This window comes from Nicotiana sylvestris, chromosome 8, assembly GCF_000393655.2.
Source record: "Nicotiana sylvestris chromosome 8, ASM39365v2, whole genome shotgun sequence".
Lineage (NCBI taxonomy): Eukaryota > Viridiplantae > Streptophyta > Magnoliopsida > Solanales > Solanaceae > Nicotiana > Nicotiana sylvestris.
Window position 1 is genome coordinate 225,534,200 of NC_091064.1, and position 10,646 is coordinate 225,544,845.

The following is a 10,646-nucleotide window of genomic DNA, read 5'->3' on the forward strand; positions in this document are numbered from 1 at the left end:
AGCGCAGATCCTTGGTGTAACCCCATAACCACCGGAAAATGCTCCGAGTCTCCTCATAGTGTCCTAACCTGAGTCTTGTCTCCATCATACATGTCCTTAATCACACTAATGTAAGCTAGCGGGACACTTTTTACCTCCAAGCATCTCCAAAGAACCTCCCTTGGTACCTTGTCGTACGCTTTCTCTAGGTCAATAAACACTATGTGCAAATCCTTCCTCCTATCCCTGTACCCCGGATAAGATGAATAGCTTCCGTAGTTGAACGACCCGACATGAATCCAAATTGGTTCTCAGATATAGACACCGACCTCCTCACCCTCGCTTCCACCACCCTCTCCCACAGTTTCATCGTATGGCATTAAAGAGGCTAACCAGAGTGGATTTAAAAGCTTAATATATTTGCTGGGAATTTAGCCAACAGTTACTACATCTTAAAACCCTCAGCCGAGATTTATTTTTCCTAATTTGTTTTGAAATGGTTATGTTTCCCTAATTTGTTTCAAATTAAGCACAGTAGTCTGTTATTTCAATCAAGCCCCAGACTTTGGTTCAGCGACAAATGTAGTACACTCAGGAATCAGGATATGTAGAAAATTCGAAGCTATTTACTTATATTTTCAAAAGAAACATTAAAAGTTTGAATCTTTGCTGGTGAACCAATTGCAATTTAAGTAGAGAAGGGTTAAAGGTAACGGGCAGCCCATAGGCTTTATCCACCATATTTTGAAATTGGAAAACAGCACATTTCTCAGTTAATAAAAAAAATGTTATTTCAATCAATCAACATAATTCAATTGACTCCACCTTAATCCGAAACTAGTCGAGATCAGCTATATAAAACCTCCGTATTCATTTCACTTTATTCAGGCCCATTTCATTACAAAATTAAACAAAACACGGTACTTTAAATATATATAAAAAAAAAAAGCATATCAGAAAGGAGAGAAAGTGGATTGAAAGTCAAAAGAACCTGTTGAGTGAGGGAGTGGTGGGCGGTTTGATAATCCTTGTGGAGCACGTAGAGACCAACGGCCGACGCCACCGCAGCACCGGCGAAAAACGATGCAAATCTCACCCTTAGCACGTATCCCATTTTTTTCTGAATTGAGAACCTACACAAGCTGTCTTTTTTTTTTTTGGGTATTTAGGGAAGGAAGGGGAAGAACTGAAATTAGAAAGTGAAAAGATGTACCCGAATTCTTCTATTGTCTCGATTTATACCTTGTATGCACTAACCAATTAAAAAGTACTCCTCTGTTTCATTTTATTTGAATTTTTAATTGTTTTAATTAACAATAAAATGATATTGTTAACTTTAATTTAATTATTAAAAATATAACAAATACTACTAGATTCTTTACTCAAAGGGCAACTTTGTAAAAATTTCTTTATTATATATAATAAAATTAAATATTGTGAAACACAAGAAAAATATCAAAAATTCAATTAAAATGGACCGGAGAGAGTATTTATAAGATCATTTAGTAGAAATTACAGGTAAACTTTTAATAATATTTATTGCTGATTTATTAAAAATCATGGTGTAAAAGTAGTTTTACACTATTAGTGCATATACAAAATTAGGTGATAAACTTGTCCATAATACACAAAACTAAGAAATAAAAATAAAATACAAGTAAAAGTTGTGCATTAATGAATAGGTAATTTTCTTAAAAATCTTTTTGTTGGTTTTACCCCCTTTATTTTTCGTTAGCTTTTGGCTCTAAATTGATAGTTTCATTTTTGTCTTAGACTATTCGATAGAAATAATGAAAAATATAAAAATTTGGCTGTGGGTGTTTTGGCACAACAAAGGTTTCATCAAGTCGAATTAAGCACACTATCAAAGGATGTGGTGCAGTGAATGAGACTGCTATATAGTCGGGTTCTAATGCAAGCACCGAACAGCGGGTGGGAAATCAAAAAAAAAGTTTTATTAAGCACAATTTAGAATTGGATAATATAGGCCATAGTAAATGCGAGACAATAAGTAATTAATCTGTAGGTTTTGTTTGTTGAAATGGATCGGATTTGCTGCTTTAGAACGTTCACGGTTTTCTTTACAACTTGGGCCTTCGGGGAATTCAGCCCACTCTGACCATGTACAATGTTTTGGATTTGGACATGCAAGGCCCAGTTGAAACAGGTCTTTCCGGTCGAAGCGCACAAATAGCCTTTTTAAGACCCCTATTTAAAGAATAATCAATATTTGTAAAGAATAATCAATGTTTTGGATTAATATTTGTATTTAACCATCTCACAATCAACTTCAAATATATAAATTATTGAAGCTGCAAGTCTGAAGTTTCAAATTCAGACTTATGGGGAAGTTGGGCTCTGCCAACGCCTAACTTCAAGCCTCGAGTCTCTTGAAGTAATGAAGTTAGGCTTTAACGGAGCCCGACTTCTGACCTCAAGCTCTAAATTTGAACTTTAAATTTTAAAACTTCAAACCTTGAGGTATAAAAGTTAGGCTCTGACAAAGCCTAACTTCATACCCAAAGGACGGGAGGTCCAATTTGAAATTTGCTAAAACCGAATAAATTTTAAATTATTATAAAACAATAAAAGAAGAATATTGTAAAGAAAGAGAGAATTCTTATGGCTTTGAGATTAATTATAATGGAATAAGACCCCTCTATTTATAGGGAAAGAATGACTTAATCACAAAGTAAAATTCTTAAAATCTCTGTAAAATATCGACATTCATCTTAAATAAAACTCTATTTATAACATAAATAACTATTAAAAACTAGTATATTTTTAATAGACGTGTTTACAAGCGGATACCTAGCTAGTGTCATTTCTATGGTCATTTCTTCACATTTATTATCCGGAGCCCGGTTGATCCAGGTCAAAAGCCAAACTAATGTATAGTACATAGTTGAAAAAGATAAAAAAGAAGGCAACTACATTCTTTTTCATCATTTGGAGAGAGGATAAGGCAGAATGGAAGTTCACAAAGAGAAAAAATTTGATAAACAAGACTGGATTTCTGGTAACAACTTCAAGTTAAGTATAGTGGTGGAGTCAGGATTTTCATTAAGGGAAGTCAAAATATAAAGAAAGAAACTCACCAAGAAATTAATAATGGGTGTCATTATATAATATTTATACATATTTTAAAGAAATTACCAAACTATACAGTGTAAGTTTTCGGCGAAGGAGTGTCAATTAACACCTTATTGGTGCATGTAGCTCCGCCACTGGTTACACATGGCAGCTGGAACTCCATTAATACGAGTCAGCAAGTGGTTGACTTATAGTATCTTGCTATACAGTTGACCATGCAAAGGAATTAAAGAGAGAGGCTCGATCTCCACCCAACAGCCAACCACTTTGGTTTTCCCTTTGGGCTTTCTGATATATCTCTTAAGTCTAGCTTACAAAAATAATGGAATAATAATTGTAATAAGGGTTAATGTTTAAAGCGCGTTTGGCCAAGCTGTAAAAATTAAAGTTTTTTTTTCAAAAGTACTTTTGGTTAGAAACAGTTTATGGTTGACTAATTAGTTTGAAAAGCACTTCTGAGCAGCAATTAGTGTTTGGTCAAGCTTTAAAAAACTGCTTCTAAGTGTATTTTTCTCAAAAGTGCTTCTCAAAAAAGTGTTTTTGGAGAGAAGCTACTTTTTTCTGATTCTCCAAAACAAAAACACTTTTTTTCCTTTCAAAAACTTGGCCAAACACCTCAATTTTTTGCCAAAAGTGCTTTTGGCAAAAAAGAAGAAGAAAAAACAACATTTTTGGCCAAAAGAAGCTTGGCGAAATATGCTATTATACACTAAGAAAGATTGCAACTATCAACTATTTATAAGTAAGTACAACTAACTGTCTACCTCACACCTTAGGGATGCAACCTTTTATCGAACCCTACGTGAATGCGGGATATTTTGTCCACCGAACTATCCTTTTTACAAGTAAATAACTGTTTATACTAAGCGGTGATTGATGACTTAAAAAATGGATAGATGACCTGCTAAAACTGTTAAATTATATTGGTATTGTGAAATTAAATTATTTTTAAAACGCACACTTGAATAGCGGCAACTTCCCATTGAAACACATATCGGAATGGCACATAAATGGTGCTTGGGAGAAACCAACTCAGTATTATTCATACCTTAGCTCATTGGTTCTTGAATTAATGAACAGTTTATATATATAAAAAGAATGAATTAGGTTGTTTGAAATAGTCAGATCTGGGCAGAGAAACATGATATAACCACGCTAGCTCATGCATCGGCTTTAGCATTGGCAACCTCCAACAGCTCATCTTCATCCTCAATTTCTTATCAAAATTTCCCCAACTATTCTATTCAATGCAGCTTCTCCTTCATTTAAGACGACACTTCTCTTCATTCTTCTTTTGTTTTTTCTCTTTTCTTTTTTCTACTTCTTTATTTATCTGTACATGTAATGTTATGAGTGTGAAGCTTTGGGAAGACAAAAGCTGCGCTGTTTCAATCATTTTTTTTCTTTTCTGAGACATATTAAAAAATATGAACTATTAAAACAATTGTGATGGTCCTATAGCTAGTTCTTGCAAGAGAAAACAAGAACTAAAAACCCTTTTCTAATAATCTCTGATACTCTTCTGGGAAAGTGGCGTAAAATCGATCAATTTAATTCATGAGAGTTGACTTGCTATCATTTTAATTATTATGCCAGAAACTTTTGCCTTTTGACTTCTCACTGTAGCTCTCATATATATCTGCATTTACTTCTGTGCTTTTTAAAAAAAAAAAATCATTTGTTTTTTTTTATTTCTTTTCTAGTGGGATGGGTGAGGAATTGTAGCATAGATTATGCATTAAAGGATTCAGCAGCAGCATATTCATATACGGAGTAGTAAATTTTGAACGTGGCATTAATTCATTGCTCCGATCCATAGGAACCATGCATATAGGTGAAGCTGCCGAAAGTTAATAAGAAAAATTAAAGTTATTTCATCATTGAGCAACTAGAACATTAGGTGCTAGATGATAGGCGTACCAAAACACATTCTTTTCTTCATCATAACAAATCACTGTGTTTGTATTCAAATCATCTATTATATGTGGCATTAGAATACAGAGTATCAGGATTCAGGATGTGGGATAGATATTCCTGTTTATAATCCCAGAATTGCCTGGTTTTGAACCAAAGGATCCTAAAGGTTTTATAACCAAGATACATAATTGCCAGGCTCTTTTAGCCAATCTAATTAAATAACATACGGACAAATAAAGATTTATCAGCTACTTTGTGGAATTGGAAAAATTAACTGAGTTGGTACGATAACATGAAATCTTTTAATAGCTAGACTTGTATGGGAAGGTAATCCGGAGCGTGCGCAGAACTTTTGTAAGTGATGTCGAAATTTATATGAGAACGAGAATAATAAATAACTTTAATTATCATACTTCTAGACAATAAATAACATTAATCCATTAGTTTTGTTTAGTCTTAAGTTAGAAACGGTCTTGAGTTCATTTCTACTTAATCACAATTTTTAATTGCAAAGGCTCTCTCAAATATTTGCAAACAATATGTGCAAGTTAAAGTTCAAACCTCAAACCTCTTAGAGCAAAATCAAATACATAATCAACACATCAGTAGACAAACTGTACCAAATGGTGTCAACTTTTCCTAGTTATCCATTACGTACCTCATAATATTACGGATTCCGAATTTAAAACAACAAATTCTTATAGCAACTTCAAGTTGATATATAATAATAATAATAATAATAATAATAATAATAATAATAATAATTGGATTTACAAACAAATCGTCTCCGACAAATTAGATATATTACTTTTCTTGCAAGTTAATATTCGGAAAGATAGATTAACCTCGTCGTAAATGAATTCATGACATCAGACACATCAATTTTAATAAATATGCTACAAATATTTTGTAGATTCTACATTAAACATCAGTGATTATTGATTAGACAAGCACCGAAAGATTAGAGAAGCCCCAAAAGATGGTGAAATTTAACAAGCCACATGATCGATCAATGATCCCTCGCCACCTATTAAAACAAAGAAAAAGAGAAGTCAAGAAAGTCCAAATCCACGAGCTTGGTATTATAGCAGTGGGCGATTCAAGAAAAGGAGTAGCAAACATCGCACTCACTATACTAATAGTAATAGTCGCTGCCTAGCAAGTAGCTATGCACAGGCATTGTTGCAAACTGCAGACCACATGGTCATGGAGAAAAACACAACACATTTCCACAAGTTCTGGAAAATTCACACCCACCCACATGAGCTTATCCAAGAATTGACGGTAGTGGATCACATGAGTGAGTACTGTTCAACCAGTGCCCCATCGAACATTAATAATCTTGAAAGTTTCAAGCAAAATATATATATAATCATTTTCAATATATATGCACATAGTACATATTTAGAATTTTTGTCAATGTTAACATGGTCGGCTAACCCCTCTTCCTTCATTACATATTGCATTCAATTTTTTGATCATTTTATACAAGTATAAGAATGGCAAAAAGCCTAAAATTTTGATTTACTATGTTACATTAGCATGTGACACAAAGATGTAATTAAATCGAAGAAAGATGATAATTGGTAAGGGCATTTTCCCTCCTTAATTTGGTTATTATCCACCTCAAAAAAGCTCAAAACAAAATTTAATCAAATCAAATGAGATCATAAGCATAACCTCTACGCCTAGATTTTTCAATTTGTAGGTTAAAAACGGAAAGGAGATCAAGGAATAGCACGGGATTTTCGTGAAATTATTCACTTGTACCACAGTACCAGTCGTAACTTTTGTTCTTTTTGTTGCTTCGTTTATTTTTCATGAATCACGCTTAATGCTAGAGCGACTCTAACTTGTAGCCTAGGCAGCTAGGCTAATACACCATTTACCTTTGCTGGCCAGCTAGATATTACTTATAAGACTAAGGCTCTTTTTATTAATTTATAGAGATTAGATGTTGAATTCCCTAATTTATTCACATTTTTTTTAAAGGGATGACAAGATGCGAAAAGTTCTTCGACATGGCGTTTTAGCTTGAAAAAGCGGATGCGGATATAGTGTTTCGACTATGAGTTCATCCAAACGCATAACTTTGGATACAAAGTATAAATATATGTATAAAAAATTACTAAAATCTAAAATACTATTAGATTTAAACACATAGTTTTAACAATATAATGAGTTTTGTACAAAAATTTTTAAAAAAGGGCAGGCCGGTGCACCAAGTGTTAGGGATATATTAGATATGCCCTAGATCCAATCTCATGTTTGATGATTTGAACATATTTTTCATGAATGTTATTTCATATAAAATATATATATGGCATTTGATATTCTTTTATCATTATTATTAATTGCTTGATTATTTTGATAAGGTCCTTGATTAAATTTTGAGACTTGTCATCATGATTGAGATCATGATAATGAGAGTAAAGTTTCTTATAATTTAATATAAATTTAGTTCTTGATCATACGATTATTAATTTGGACATTAATAATCCGGTTAGATCATTATCTATGTGATCGTCTTTATAGGATAAAGATTGGTTGATCTCATTAACTGAATCACATAGATAGATAATGCATATAGAGATATGATCATTGAACCAACTCATTGTATAATTCCTAATGGTTAGAATTACCATAAGCTGTCAATAGGATATTCTCTTGAAGAATGTGATGTAAAAGTTTCCATTGACCTGAGATCGTCATGGTAATTGACAAGTTATTTATTGTGCTTTGATACTAGACATCTATGGCCTTAGGGCGATAGTTGAAAGGATATTGGGTACGATTAAATACTTGTAGAATTAGTGATTGATCCAAGATGAAATCTGTCAACTCTTGGTAATGAGTTTAAGCTTCATGTTGTCATGAATTATAAACGACCAAACTAAGACTTTGGCCATGGCAATTGAATGAAAGAAGAAATGGGTTTCATAGGTCATTCAATGGTCGATTATATTTAACATGAACACATAGTTGGTCGCCTATTTGGATTTGACAGCTGAACCATATCCTAAGGTGATCCAAAGCTATAAGGACAGAAGGAATTACTACATTATTCTTCTACTGGTTCTTGAGAGTAAATTGTATACTTCATTCTATCGAGTTGTTAAGGAGTGTTGTTAGACGCCACCCTTGATTAGTATATTGATGCAATCAATTTACTACCGGCTTAGTGTTGAACCTATGGGGTCGCTCACTAACGAGTGTTTTGATCATTGCTAAAGGATTAATTACTTTATTATTTGATAATTAAATTAAGGAATTTAATTAGTCAAATAAATTTAGTTATTAGTCCAAATGAAATATTATTATATTATTTGTTAACACAGACAACAACAACAACAACAACAACAACAACAACAACCCAGTATGATCCCACACGTGGGGTCTGGGGAGGGTAATATGTACGCAGACCTTACCCCTACCCCGAAGGGTAGAGAGGCCAATATAATTGAAGTTTAACAACACAGAGAATATAATTAATATTGTGAATAAATTGAAGTTTCTATTTGGATAAAAAATTAAATTGTATCTCTTGGTTGAAATATATATATGTGATATATATAATTAATATTTGATTATATAAGGTGTATATATATAATATTAATGAAGAACACTTGGTCCAATTTTGATTGGACATGGAATTCCATGAAGGAATTCCTACGGCAGAATTTCAATTCAAACTCTTCAAGATCTTGGAAGATTCATCCCATTAGAATGAGATATTTTTCAATGGAAAACTTTTATAAAGTTAATAAAGGAAGTTTGTCATAATCATCCCACTTAGAATGGGATATATTTTTCAATAGAAAACTTTTATAAAGTTAATAAAGGAAGTTTGTCATAATCATCCCACTTAGAATGGGATATATTTTTTAATGAATTCAATTTTTATATTAAAAGACTTACTCTTGATTGAGAATCGGATGACATTCAATTGCAGTAGCAAAAACTCTCTATTCTTCCCCTTTTTTAGCTTCTATTTTTGAAGTGAAAATAACAGGTTTGAGAAGCCATAAAAATCAAGAGACAAACATTTTTGACAATAACAATTCTTGTCGTGTAACATTGAGTTACAATAGTTTGTTCAATTTTGTTCACGGGTTTCATTGATCAAAGAGTTGATAGCAAGGATCGGTCTCGGCGTGGATACGCATAGAGTTTTCGCACAATCGAAGAAATTTTTTGAAACAAGACTCTCTTCACCAGGTATGTCTTAGATCCGATCTTTGACATGTAAATAAATTTTAAACACGAAAAGTTCTGCCTAGGATTGTTATTGCCTTCCGCTGCGTGTTATGAACACCTATATGCGATCCTACAATGGTATCAGATCCTTGGTTTCTCGTGTCTAAAATTTATTTATGAAATATTTTTTCATTTGAAAAGTTCAAACCATAATACATGTATCTTGTGCAATAGACAAATTCTTTGAATATATTGATTAATATTATTTTATTGTGAATAAAATATGTATTTATATAAGTTAAACTACTAAGATAGTTCGTAACTTAAAGTTTGAAATTTCGTATAAGATACGACGATAATCTGTAATAGGTTATTAGGTTATACAGTTGTTTTAATTGTTATTAATTTATAAGGTATTAACTAATAATAATTTTCTGGCATGTATTATTTTATGTGATATATAAGATAAACATGTTAGAAGTATGTTGAATTTCATTTTTATGTCACATGCTTGTTCGGCATATGATTTTGAATTATTTATCACATGTAATGTAAATTAATTTTGGACTAAGCATGTAGACAACTTGAATTAAATTCATATTCTATAAAGATTTGATCTTCATGTTATTAAAATTTATTTTTGTAACAATTCCCTCCTATTAAAATTTGAGTTCTTAAATAATAAATATAAGATATTTTATTGTAGAGCTATCCATCAAAGTAAATAATTTTACTTATTTCTTGTTTATAAGGAGCGGTATGACTACCAGGAGACTTATAGTTTGAGAATATGTTAAAATTATTTATTGCATGAGATGCATAGATTGAAAGAATTATTTAATTTTACATTAGACGCCTGGATTACCTGGGGAGTATAAAATTTAATAAATTCTTTGCTATCATGATGGTTGAACTCAACTATGCCAATAGGATCGACCTGACTACCAAGGGACTAATTGACATAGAGTTATTTAAGGAAATTGTATGGGGATACAATTGGTAAGTGTACCTACCTTTAAAATATATGTGAGAAACGATTTGACTTCCAAGTGGCTCATACATATTGTTGAAGGTTTCTTTTACTCCACTAATAGAAATAAAGATTTCTTAAATTTTAATGAGGGTAAACAGTTTAAAATAATGAGTGAAAATATTATTTAGATAAAAGTCCATGTCTTTATGATATATTTAAATATGTTCTTATAATAATGTCTTTTCTTTTCTAATTTTAGATTTCTCAATATGTCTGTTATATCACTGCGTGGAATACTTGAGACCAACAAGTTGGTAGGACCAAACTTCGATGATTGGTACAAAAATTTGAGAATTGTTCTCGTGCATGAAAAACTTATTGATGTGATCGATAAGCCTGCCAAGGAAGTCCCAGATGAGAATGATGATGATTCCACCAAGATTTATCAGAAATACTTGGAAAAATGTCTTACTACCAAATGCATCCT